Here is a 12,096-nt window from a genome sequence, read left to right as displayed (position 1 = left end):
GCAGTGCTACTACTGTGAATGAACCTGAACTAGGAACTTCTTGCATCAAAAGGCTAGCATCCAGGCCTGTTATCTCCCATGTTGAGTATGTGCTTCACATGCTTTGTCTTTAACACTCAGCCCTCAGAAAGCCAGGGCAACTGGTTGAATATGAATGCTATGCAGTAGCAGAGAGAATTCTGTGGGTTTAGTATGCAAAATAGTCACAGAAATTGGACCAGATGATCACCACAAACAGCAAAAGGGAAATCTGCAAAGATAAATTTTAGACTGAAAGGCAAGTGAGACACCTCCTCTAGACACCAAGTCAGCTTAGCAATTTCATGAACTCAGAGTCCAAGATTAAAGATACTGCACTTTCCAGTGTCCATCTATAGTTAAGAAGCTTTCTGAACAGCATGCTTAATCTTTATGTTTCCTCCTTCATGTGCTTAAATCAGCATTCATGAGTCCCCCACAGGCACCAGGTTATACATTTTAAAAGCAGCTTTGCTGTACCTGAGACTCAGATCTCTAAGGGCATTTAACTGGATGCCTCCCACTGTTATCATTTAAGAAGTCAGGAGCAAAAATGCCAGTAAAAATTTGATCCAGTAAGTCTTTTTTCTGCAGCCTCAGCCCTTAAGGTTTTAGTTCTTATGCTAGGGACTATCATTGTAGTTACAAAAAGCTTATATTCAAACATGGCATAAATACAAGATTTCAATTCCTGAAAAGTGATTTTGAAACACAAGATAAATATGCCACAGCTCCTATGCAGCATAGTTTCCAACTTATTTTACTGCTGACTATCATCCTAAAATGAGATTTTATACAACTCAATCTAAAAATGGAAGCTTATCAGAGGACTGCTGATAGACTCTTCATAATAGGTTATATGCTAATGCATTTAAAAGTCCTTACTACCAACCTAATTTTTTTTAAAAAAGAGAGAAACAGAAGAATGAAACATGACCACCAATGCAGTCTTTTCACTTTGAAAAGATCTTAGTGCATCTCCACTTAAATACATTACCTGAGGGTAATTAACCTTACTGTTGCCAGAAAAACTAATTGTTATCTCCTTAAAAGAATCGCTTCAGGGAACTCGACAAAAGTTGAACTCTTCTACTAATTAGATTTTAATGAGCTACCCAGTGAAGATGACAGAATTACACCAGGACTACAATTTTTTCCTTTACAATTACTGTTGAATTACAATGGACTAATCACACCTCTACAAGCATACCCCTACATGCACAGCTTTGCATTTAGTTACAATACTACAACCTATCCCCCAGAAAGTGAAAGGGGTCAGCTTCTCACCTCTTCGCACCATTTTATCCCAAGCTCACAGCATATTTTGTCACTCTTCTGAGTCTAGACATTGGTAAATACAAGACATTAAGCAATCAAAGATAGCATGAAGAATCATAGAATGGCTTAGGTTGGATGAGATCTTTAAGATCATCCAGTTCCAACACCTCACACCATGGGCAGCAACTAAATCTGGCTGCTCAGGACCCCATCCAGCCTTAGCCTCAATGCCTCCAGAGATGGGCCATCCACAGTCTCTCTGGGCAACCTGTTCTAGTGCCTCTTCACACAGTTAGTAAAAGATTTCTTCCTCACACCTAGCATAAATCTCCCTCCTTTTAGTTTAAAGCCACTCCCCCTTGCCCTATCACTATCAGGCTGTGTAAAATGACAGCATCTTGCCTGTCTGTAAACTCCCTTCAAGCACTGGAACTCAGCAATGAAGTCTCCCCAGAGCCTTCTCTTCTCCAAGCTAAGCAATCCCTGGGGCCCACGCCTGGATATAGTACTCCACAAAGGACTTCATGAGGGCAGAGCAGAGAGTGACAGTCATCTCCCTCTCCCTGCTACCACCCCTCTGTAGAGGCAGCCCAGGATACTGTTGGCCTTCAGGGCTGCAGAAGAACTCTACTGGCTTGTGTACAGCTTTTCGTCCACCAAGATGCTTAAGTCCTCCTCCACAGTGCTGCCCTCAATGAATTCTTCTCCCACTCTGTACTCACATCTGAATTACCCCCAACCCAAGTGCAACACCTTGTGCTTAGCCTTGTTAAACCTCATTAGATCCTCATGTGCCCACTTTTCAAGCATATCCAGGGTTCTCTGGATTGCATCTCTTATCTACTGCATCAGCTGTACCACTCAGCTCACTCTGTCAATGTGTCTCGTTATCAGGATTACCATTTTACAAATTTTAGTTCAGAAAGAAATTTTATTTGACACGGGCTGACAGTGATCTCAGAATTATAAGGGAAGAAGCAAGAAAAGCAGAAGAAAATTCCCCCCTGCACAAGGGTTTAAAATCACTCACGTTTATTTACTGGATCTCTGCTCTCTGCCCTACAGAAGCATTCCGTACACTAAATTCTTTCACTCCATCTAAAGCCTTTGGGCTTAGGAAAGGGGTCAAGCAGAAGCCTGTGAAGCAGGAGGAAAAAAAAAAAAAATTGCATTTGGTGCTCTAATGGGCTCTTTTGAGCTCCTGTGAGAGCTGGACTTGAAACATCTAACCTTGACCTTATCACATTGCACCAAGCACAAGACTTGCTAACAGTTCTCTAAACGTTACTTTATTGTATTTGACTTGAAGATGTCTCAAAGCTTTGTTCCTTTTTGCTAAAACTCAACAAACATTTTCCAGTAATGAGGGGTAGCACTGAACATCCCTGAACAAGGAAAATACAGGTGTTTTCCTCTGTACTCATGCTTTTGATAAAACTCATTGATCTTAGCTACATTTACTAAGATTACACAAATAACCACACTTCTGTTCATTTCCATTCTCAGTAATGAAAACCCTTAGTTTAAGAGAATTTTTATGCAGATATGCAGTATTACTCAGCTCCGTAATCTCATACGCTTGAAATATTATTTTCCTTAGAAAGTTTGTAACTTACTATTAAGCATTAATATCTGCATTATCAATAATTCTTAAGAAAAACCTGGATGTAAGTAGAAATAGGCATATTGTGGTAACTGGAAATTCCCAAGTTTCTGAAAATAGGTATTTGACTTGTATTTTTTCTTATTATCAGTTGGCATCAGCCAGAGTACTGACTGATGTCATAGGCTGGTAAATCTATAAAAACAGATACATAGAAGCAAAGTAAAACATTTTCCAGAGATAATTTGCAACTGAAAATGTGGGGGAAAATAGTAATTTTTTAATATATTTAAATATCAAGGGAAAAGAAGAATGCAACATTTCTTTAATCTAAGCTATTTTTAGTCATCTAAGCTATTTTTAGTCATTTAAAGCTTTCACATACTTTTAATCTATGATTCTCTTTTCCCCTATGATTTTATTTTATGTTTTTAAAGTAAATGTTACCACAAGAGAGAAAAAATAAAAACCACGTGTTAGTCACATAAACATAATTGAATTATTGTGATCAATAGCAGGGAGAAAATAATACGCAATATGGTATTTGATCAGAATATTGAAGTAAAAGGCAAAAATAAACAACAGGAGCATTTCTGTCTGAACTCATGCTGCTGCCTTTGATTAGAAACTAACAAGCAGGCAAACTGACCACCTTGAATAGATCAAAAAGGATTTTTTCCAACTCTCTTCAGAGAATATTTACAACTGCAAATCTGACTGAAGAGCACACACTGGAGTAAGAGCAGGGCCCCTCTAGTCTGAATGAAATCCAGCTCCATAGCAGCACTGAAGCTATTTTAGGTATTTGATTTAGCACCCCTTCTCACAGCAAAATCAACAGAAAATGTGATTTAGCTATCCATTTCTTCTAGATGTCTTAACGTGCACTTTTCAAGGATGCTTAGAAATAACCTGTGTTATTTCCATCCTTTTACGGAAAGCTACAACACAGAGAGATGCGATGTTACCCAATGTCAATAGGGTTGGCAGCAGGGCTGGAACATCCAGCAGAGCATCAGTGGTCCCCTAATCCACCAGGGATCAAGAGACAGAGGCCCCACGCATTGAAAACTGGTTTGCCCCAAGAGATGCTCATACATCTGAAAACACCCTTGATGAGATAGTTTGGATGCCAGACAGTGGGGAATCGGATCTAAACAGGACATTTGAAGTTCTTCTCCTGAGCACCTAAGCACACAATAAACCTGTTCCACTGCATATTTGTTTTCCTCTACACTCACCCATAGATGCACCTTCACCATTGCCTATCTCAGTCACTGCATATATATTACTTAGGAAAAGAAAAAATCCACCAAGACCACAAACAGTAAAATCCCCGCATGGAAATAACTTCTCATAAGCTACACAGAAATCAGCCCCTCTTTAAGATGACACTGTTCCCAGTGTTTGTCTTCTTCACTTTCACACACATTATATATAGCCTTAAACAACACAGGGACTCTGTTGGATATGATTTAATGCCTTGATTTATTGAACTGAATAAAGATAGAGCTCCCGCTTGACACATTTTCATTTCTTCATGGCAAGTAATTAGCCTTCATATTGCCAAAGGGCTCTTCAACTGCCCTGTCAGTGCTGTCCTAATCTAATGAAAATACAGCATCTTATCATAGTAAGACATTTACATTATTCACATATTGCTTACCAGTAGCTTCTCATTAGCTCCAGACTTCCTAACTTCAGTGGCTTATTCACTGCAAATGAACAGAAAAATATGATGCTCAGTAAGGAGAAGCATCACTCAACTGCAACCATGCCTTGGGTCAAAACAAGGTTTTCTGACATCACTAAGCCAATGATTTTAAATAGACTATGTTAGCATACGTAGCCTAGAATACAGTTACATGGTTTTTGGCTATATATTTATTCTTCAGCTTTCTCAGAGCTGCATCTTGTCATCTAGCACAGCCTCCAATAGCAGGTTATAATTCATACCTTAAGAGTCATAAGTTCACTCTAATTTGTCCTCCTGATGAGCAGTTCACAGTTATCTGATTGCAAACCTGAATTTCCCTTCCATCAAGCTGCCAGCTCTCTAGCCAAGAAGTAAAACATATAACTACATCACTGCATGTATTTCAGCCTACCACAAGCAAAGAGAAAAAATAAAAATAAAAAGAAGAAAGAAAGAAAGGGGGTTAATTCTGCTACGAATCCAGTACCTGGCACATATACTGCTAAGAAAGCTGTTTCAACTTGCATCTGGTCTACTGGAGACGTGCTTGGTCTATGCCATGTAAAGTCTAAGACTAGTTTGATACAAAAGGGCAAAATGAGGAATAAGGCCCTCACAAACACAAGAACTTCATGGCTTTACTCAGATCCTGTCTACCACAGGAGACATGAGGAGCTGAAGGAAAATCTCACTGCTTCATGATTAATTCTAACAGGGAAGATAGAGAGAAGGAAGCCAAACAGACTTAGTCTCCTCTACCCTCTATCCTATCAGTATGCTGTTTTTACTAACTAAAACATTTAAAAACAATATGGAAAACACTGCTGGGAAGTGAGAAGCAAACGGTTCAGAAAAAGAGAAGTTGAACAATGATCCTGAGCCTTCACTCAGCTTCAGCTGTTGTCTCTTACCTGAACTGCAAGGTGTACATGAATTACTGATGCACAATAAGAGAAGAATTGTTTACATTGTTTACAATCAGCTAATAGGATGATCTTAGTCTACAGCACCCTGGTTTGTTAAGTAATCTTTAAGGAGTAGAATAAAAAGACTCTTGTGGGTGTTAAAACAAAAAACAGCAGTAATAAGAACACAGAAAAGAGAGTGTAGGAAGAGAGAAGGAAAAACACAGAAATGTTAAATCATGATAGAACTCCATATAAAAACTTTAACAAAGGGGGAAAAAAAGGGGAAAACTCTAAAAAGAAAAAAATGGTATTTTCACCTTCAGATAAAAGCTACTAAAGGAAAAATATGAAATACGAAAGAATATTTTCTCTTAAAAAAGTACTTTACACTTTTCAATTCTTGTATTTCCCCTGGGGTTTGTATATTTCGGTCACAGTTATCCAATTAAAATGAAAAGTCTGCATTATCCTTTAGGCGAGGACAGCTGCCAACTGCTAAGTTTTATAAAGTCTTTAATCTTGTCCATAAATATTTAAAAATAATCGGTTGGTACACAAGCAAAGTAAGAAATCAAAGGCATAAACTCAACAGTAACCTCTGCATTGTCTGAATGGAGATGAAATACAAGAAAAAAAATAATCATGACTACTTTTTTTTATGTTAAAATTACTATTAAAATATATGTGGCCAACTTTTCTGATCCTTTTCCCCATTTCCTTCTTCTCACATAGAGCAGTGAAGAGAAAACTAAAAATACTTCAAAACTAAAATTACTTTTTCAGACAAATTTTACAGCACAGCAAAGAAATAATCTTTGCCACCTTATTCTGGTTTCGATGTTAATTAGTTGCTTTTCAAGCACAGCCTTCAGTAAACGGTAATATCTTTTTGTGATACATTGGATATATAGAGACTATGTGCTCAGTATCCATTGGTATAAACATACTTCAACATGCAAGGAGACAACAGGCATCATTCACAACAGCTGGTCTATGTAACTTCAGTATCAGCACATCCTTACACATGCTATGCCATCTAAAAGCATATAATCTCATTTAGATCGACATACATTTGACCATAAAGTTAGCAGCTTAAGTCACAACCAGGAGCAAGGAGTCTGATGTGGTCTGTTTCTACAGGCTACGGGCACAGGAACATATCTAGGAGAAGGCAACATTCAAACACATGTCTGAGGAAAACACTGATGCAAAAGCTCCACACCCCATCAGAGACAACTGGCAGCTCTTGCTTGGATACAGGATATTCTGGCTGATGTTAAACTGAAGGATTTGTAAACCTTCATGTGGTTTGCTTTGAAAGTAGGGTCTCCTATTTGTTCCTGTAGAAACTACAGCAGATACAAAGAGCACAATGACTGTTTTTAATGGAGCACATTTTCAGCTACAAAATATTGTTTTTCAACATAGTCACCACCAATAACTGTGCATTTTTGCCAGCTACCAACATGCTCACACTGTAGAAACTCAGGATGGAAAGCACAGTGATCACTGTCAGTCTAATAAACAATCACACCATGGCAAGGATTTCTCTTAATCCTACCAGCTTGACGGTGTCTCTTTACGTATCACACCATTCAAATGGATAGAATATTGAATAACTTAGGTACAAATTCTCTAGGCACAGGGACTGCAATAGGGATACAATCAGCTAGATGCTGTGGCAAAAGGAAGCACCTTTTTCAGCTGAAACCAGCTCAAGTGAGCTGCTTTCCAATCAATTCTCACTAGGTCAGCTTCTACAGAAACAAACAACTATAATTTTCAGAAAGATTGCATCACTAATAAATATATAAAATAAACATGTGTTAGGATGCCAGCCTAGACATAAAATGCATACTAAAGCTGCACTTAGTAAGCTGAAGTTGCGTATGCTATTATCTGGTTATAACAAATAAGCACAAACTAGAGCTTAATCTTTCTGCTTTCTGAATCAATAGAAGTATTCTCCTCAATTTAACAGAGTGGGATGAAAACACTAGAATCAGATTCAGAGAAGCGTCAGAGTTAATTGTGAGGGATGCTGGAGATGAAATCTGATCTAAGAGGTTATTATCAGGGCCTTTTTGAGTAGCAAGTGGTTTTCAGAGCTTTGCGTTTTCAGCTGTGATCTGAAACTCAGAAATACAGAAAGCTGACTTTTTGAAGGAAGAACTTTAGCAGTATTTTCAAGGCAAGATGGTGGTGGTGGGGAGTCAAAAGGAAATAGTTGTTGTGAGATTTTCTTGAAATTAAAGCCTTGAAATATTTGAAATTACTTGCCATTAATGAAACCAAGGCTCAACCTCCCAGCTCTGCCACAAGTGAGTTAACAATGATGTGGTTTAAGTCAATGCGGCTGCAAGCCTCTCCAAAGTTAATGAAAGCTGCAGACATTGAGCACATTCAAAAAGGTCAAGTTATTAATACACTTCCACACAGAAGTTTCATATGTTTAAGTGTGTTTTCTGAGGCAGTATTGACTCCTCTTTTTCTTCTTTAAGAAAATATGGTCTTCATATATACCCATGACAAAAAAAAAGTATTGGTTCAAATTACCCTCAAGTAAGACTCCCAAGTCAGAACCAAATACATTCCAACCAATTCCTGACTGAAGTGCTATTTTAATTTAGGATTCAGACTTAAGAGGTATTAGTTCTGAGTTCTGTTAGCCCTAATAGATTACAGTATAGTCCTTCACAGGACTGTGAGTAATTAAACAAAGGTCAAGGTGAGCCTGATAAATATTTTTGTGGAAGAACTCATCCTCATAAGAATATTTTATAGCATAGATTCATCTCTGAAATGTATTTGTTATGGATGAGGGAGCTCAGTGCAAAGGTAAGTCATGATAGGCGTTATGAGAGCCTCAGAGAGTCCACATTTAGCACAGCCAGCAAGACCACTTGTGTCAAAGAAGTCCTCATGCCCCTAGGGCAGAAGTAATTAAAGTTCAGAAGGATAAAAAAGAAGTGATGAGCATGACAATTCCTCTGCTAGAGGAAATAATCCAGAACAAAGTGGTGGGAGACTGAGCACAATCACCACGAGGAGAGGTGTCAGAATTAGGGAAGACCAAATGAAAACTGGTGATATATAGGAGAGAAGAACTGAAGTAAGCAACACTGTATTTTGGAGTGCAGAGGATAAGTAATACAGGAGCAGTAAGTGATACGTTTTTTTCTGCTTGATAGAAGCAACTTTTCTCCAACAGAAACACAAACAGGATGTGCTGAAAGACACAGCAACTAATTGAGACCAAACTCTGATCTCAGCTATACCCAAACATTTAGTGCTTGAGCTAGAATTAACTGTACTTAATGATACAACTCTACTCGGATAAAGCCATGCCTACTAGCAGCGATGCTGTGAGCAGATAAAAACACACATAATTCAGCTGTGCAGATTGCCAGAGACATATGGTTTCTACGAACAGAATCATGACCCACAATTGCAGTCAGACAGAAAGGAGAATCTCACATAATGTCCAGAATAGCAAGTTTCTCAGCGCTGCAGGATTAAGAATAATCTTTGGTGAGAGGCACAAACATCATTCTCCCATTTTACCTCTCTGCAGTGGAAAGTACACAAGCTGTAGCACAAGACATATAAACAAGTCAAAGGACAGGACATATTGCAGTCCTACTTTCACCTGATGTGGTATCAGAAGAGATAGGAACTTCTACAACACCAACTGCCTTTAACAGATACTATTACTATAACTGATTCCTTCAGCAATAGACAGTAATAGCCTTTATTTCTTAGGTTACTTCCCCACAACAGTAATAGAATTCTTGTTAGCAATTTTCAGCTGTGAAGGAAATCTGAGCAAACCGATCCATGATAAAGCACCTCTGTTCACAGCTGTGCAATGTGAACTATTTCTGAAGGAGAGACGTATTAAGCCTTGAAGTTATCCTATTTATTATCCTCATGCCAGTGTGAAAATGGAGCATTTTAATTGAGTTTTGAAAGACTGTTTGCAAACTGCTGACCTGGAGGGAAAGCCCTGCAAATCATTTGCCATAAATCTCTTACAGAACTACTAAGAAACTTGACATGAAGCAGAACAGCTGTCTGTCACTGAACCGGTGAGCAGAGCATACAGATCAAGTGCTGTTTTTCACAGTTCCCAGCCAGAGCTACATGTAGCTTTGATTCAGAAGCATCACTATATCATCCGTACAATTTCAAGTTTCTTTTAAATGTAAAAATATAAAGAAATAAAACTTGAGAAAACAGAAAAATAAGCAAATATAGATCATCTGGTTGATATTGCTGAAGTGTATTAATATCTGCAAAGATCCACCAGAGACCCTCGTGGAGTTTGTGACAGAACATGCAGCTCAAGCTGAAACCTGTTCTGCAACAACACTGCTGCTATCTGTATTAATTTCAGCTACAGCAAACAGACTTGCTTTCATTCACTTCAAGCACACCTCCCATCAACAGAGTACACACACCATCGATCTCTGATAAAAAAAAATACTGAGAGTCCATTAGTATTGGAAATTAAAAATAATACTCTACGTATAAGACAGGAGAAAGATCTGATATTCACATTGAAGCTCAGTAGCTTATATACCTAGATCATATTTCTGGTTTGAGCCTTGGATGTCTATAGAGCTGATCAAATAATTGCATATTTGTCTATCTATTCTCTGTAAAATTAAGCATTCGATTTGAAGAAAACTTGAAAATGTAACATTTATTAAAGAACTTGCTGTCTTATGAAGGAAGAGCAGTCTGGTATCAATAAGTTGATGCAAAATATCCATCATGCTTAGTAGAAACTGAGTTAAATAAGAGCTACTAAAATAGGCCAGCACACAGTAACGAGCCAAATCCAGATCAGTTGCCTCAAATCCTCTCCTTTTGTACATTGAGGCAAGAACTCTGTTGAAAAGTAACATAGAATACTATAATTTAAGACACTGGATAATTAATATTATATGGTATACAGTATAGATAATGTTGAATGATCAAACATAGCTAGCATTTTTCAGCCTCAAAATATTTTACTTTGCTATCTAAGTACCTTCTTAATGGACTGCATTGCCTGGAATAAGTAGTAGACTTCACTTCAACAAGCATCACTTTGAAGGGGGGAATAAATGCAAATCACATAGCTTTATGTAGATTTCACTTGATCCCACAGCTTTGACCCTCATGGTAAATTTCTCATTTATGCTGTAAACACAACTGCTAATCATACAGCCCCTATCCATGCAAACCTAGCTGCATTTGCCTTAAGCCACTACTGGATTCATAGGGTACTACAGAACCCTGTTGCACTCTCAGCTCCGTGATGAAAAAGCTAAAATGGATATCACAATTGTCCTTTACCATGTGCTGTCTATGCACCATTCCTTACTTTGCTTTTTCCCTGAAAGGAGCCCTGGAACACTTTTTCCCTGAAAGGAGCCCTGGAACACATCTACAACCTCTATCACACAACAGCTGTTAACATGTGAAAAAGTCACAGCCATTTTACCCAGCCACTTTGGTTCTTATCTGAACCAACCCACATCTTTCTGTGAAATAATATTTTCACTACCTAGAAAGGCAGCAAGATCTAAGCCTTATACTGTCTTTTTATTTCTTGAACGTTATCATCAAGAGGGAAGGCTGTGTAGGTTAGACAAGGCTTCCAGTTTCATCTTCACAGTCAGTGTGTTTGCACAAGAACCACTTAGCTAATGTGCCTAGTACTGAAAAGGGACATGGAAAGAAGTGTTTTCCTTTGTGCTTCTGGCTGAGCAAACCTCACAGGTGCTCTGCTAACATAAGAAAGATCATTCAAAGCTGCCTCTTGTCACACTAGTCAGCGAGTATCATTCCCTGGTAGCAGCCTTGTAGAGAAGGAAGAGGCTATCCTAACACAAATACCTTTGGATCTACAGGTTGAGGTATATGCTTTTAAGAAAGAACGCAGGGACCGGCTGGAGAAGAATGAAAATGCAGCATGTACTAAAATGGAACAAGAAATGGCAAGAAAGACAGGATTACGATTTCACAATACGAATATCCAGATTCAGCATGCCCTTCATAAAACCTTGTAGGTTGACACTCCATTAAAATGAACTGCAGACATCCACACAGAATATTTCTAGTGGTGATCTGACTAGACTGCAGATATTAATTCATTTCCTGCAAAATGAAAACTGAAGAAATGGCTGGAAAATTAAAGCTGAACCAGGCAAAAGACTGATCTTCATTTCACAGAGCCATGTTCTTGACTCAGTCCAGCTCAGCTTTATCTCACTAAGAGTCACCACAGCATCAAGGTGAAAAAGGTCACTGGAGTTCCAATCTGCAATATGCTATTTCATATTGCAACAAAAGCAATTTTGAACTGCATACTTGAAAAACAAACCAAAAGAAGCAGCATACTCTTTTCCAAAAGAATCAATTCATTTGTGCCAAGATTTCCATGCCAGTAGAAACACCACAAGCATTTTTTTTGTGGGGGGTATTCATCTCCTAACACTTCAATGAAACTCAACTCATTTCTAGGCAAATATTGCTGTCAGTGGGACTCACCAATCAAGGCACCAGCTAGGCCATTGCTGCCTATTCAGCACCAGGTGAAGTGG

General features: G+C 38.4%; 1 protein-coding gene across 9 annotated transcripts in view; it reads right to left on the bottom strand.

Moving 5' to 3' along the window:
* Window positions 1-12,096, bottom strand: part of GALNT3 (polypeptide N-acetylgalactosaminyltransferase 3) — a 193,486-nt gene that overhangs the window by 147,002 nt on the left and 34,388 nt on the right. The window contains exon 16 of one of the 9 annotated variants that reach the window (XM_032445900.1): window positions 4,566-4,614. The exons of the other annotated variants lie outside the window; for them this stretch is intronic. The gene's annotated coding sequence lies outside the window, so the exon portion shown is untranslated. The remainder of the gene's footprint in view (window positions 1-4,565; window positions 4,615-12,096) is intronic. 9 annotated transcript variants of the gene reach the window in all.

Source organism: Coturnix japonica, chromosome 7 (genome assembly GCF_001577835.2).
Source record: "Coturnix japonica isolate 7356 chromosome 7, Coturnix japonica 2.1, whole genome shotgun sequence".
NCBI classification, from domain to species: Eukaryota; Metazoa; Chordata; class Aves; order Galliformes; family Phasianidae; genus Coturnix; species Coturnix japonica.
The sequence above is the reverse complement of the archived record's forward strand: the minus strand, read 5'-3'. Positions and strand labels throughout refer to the sequence as shown.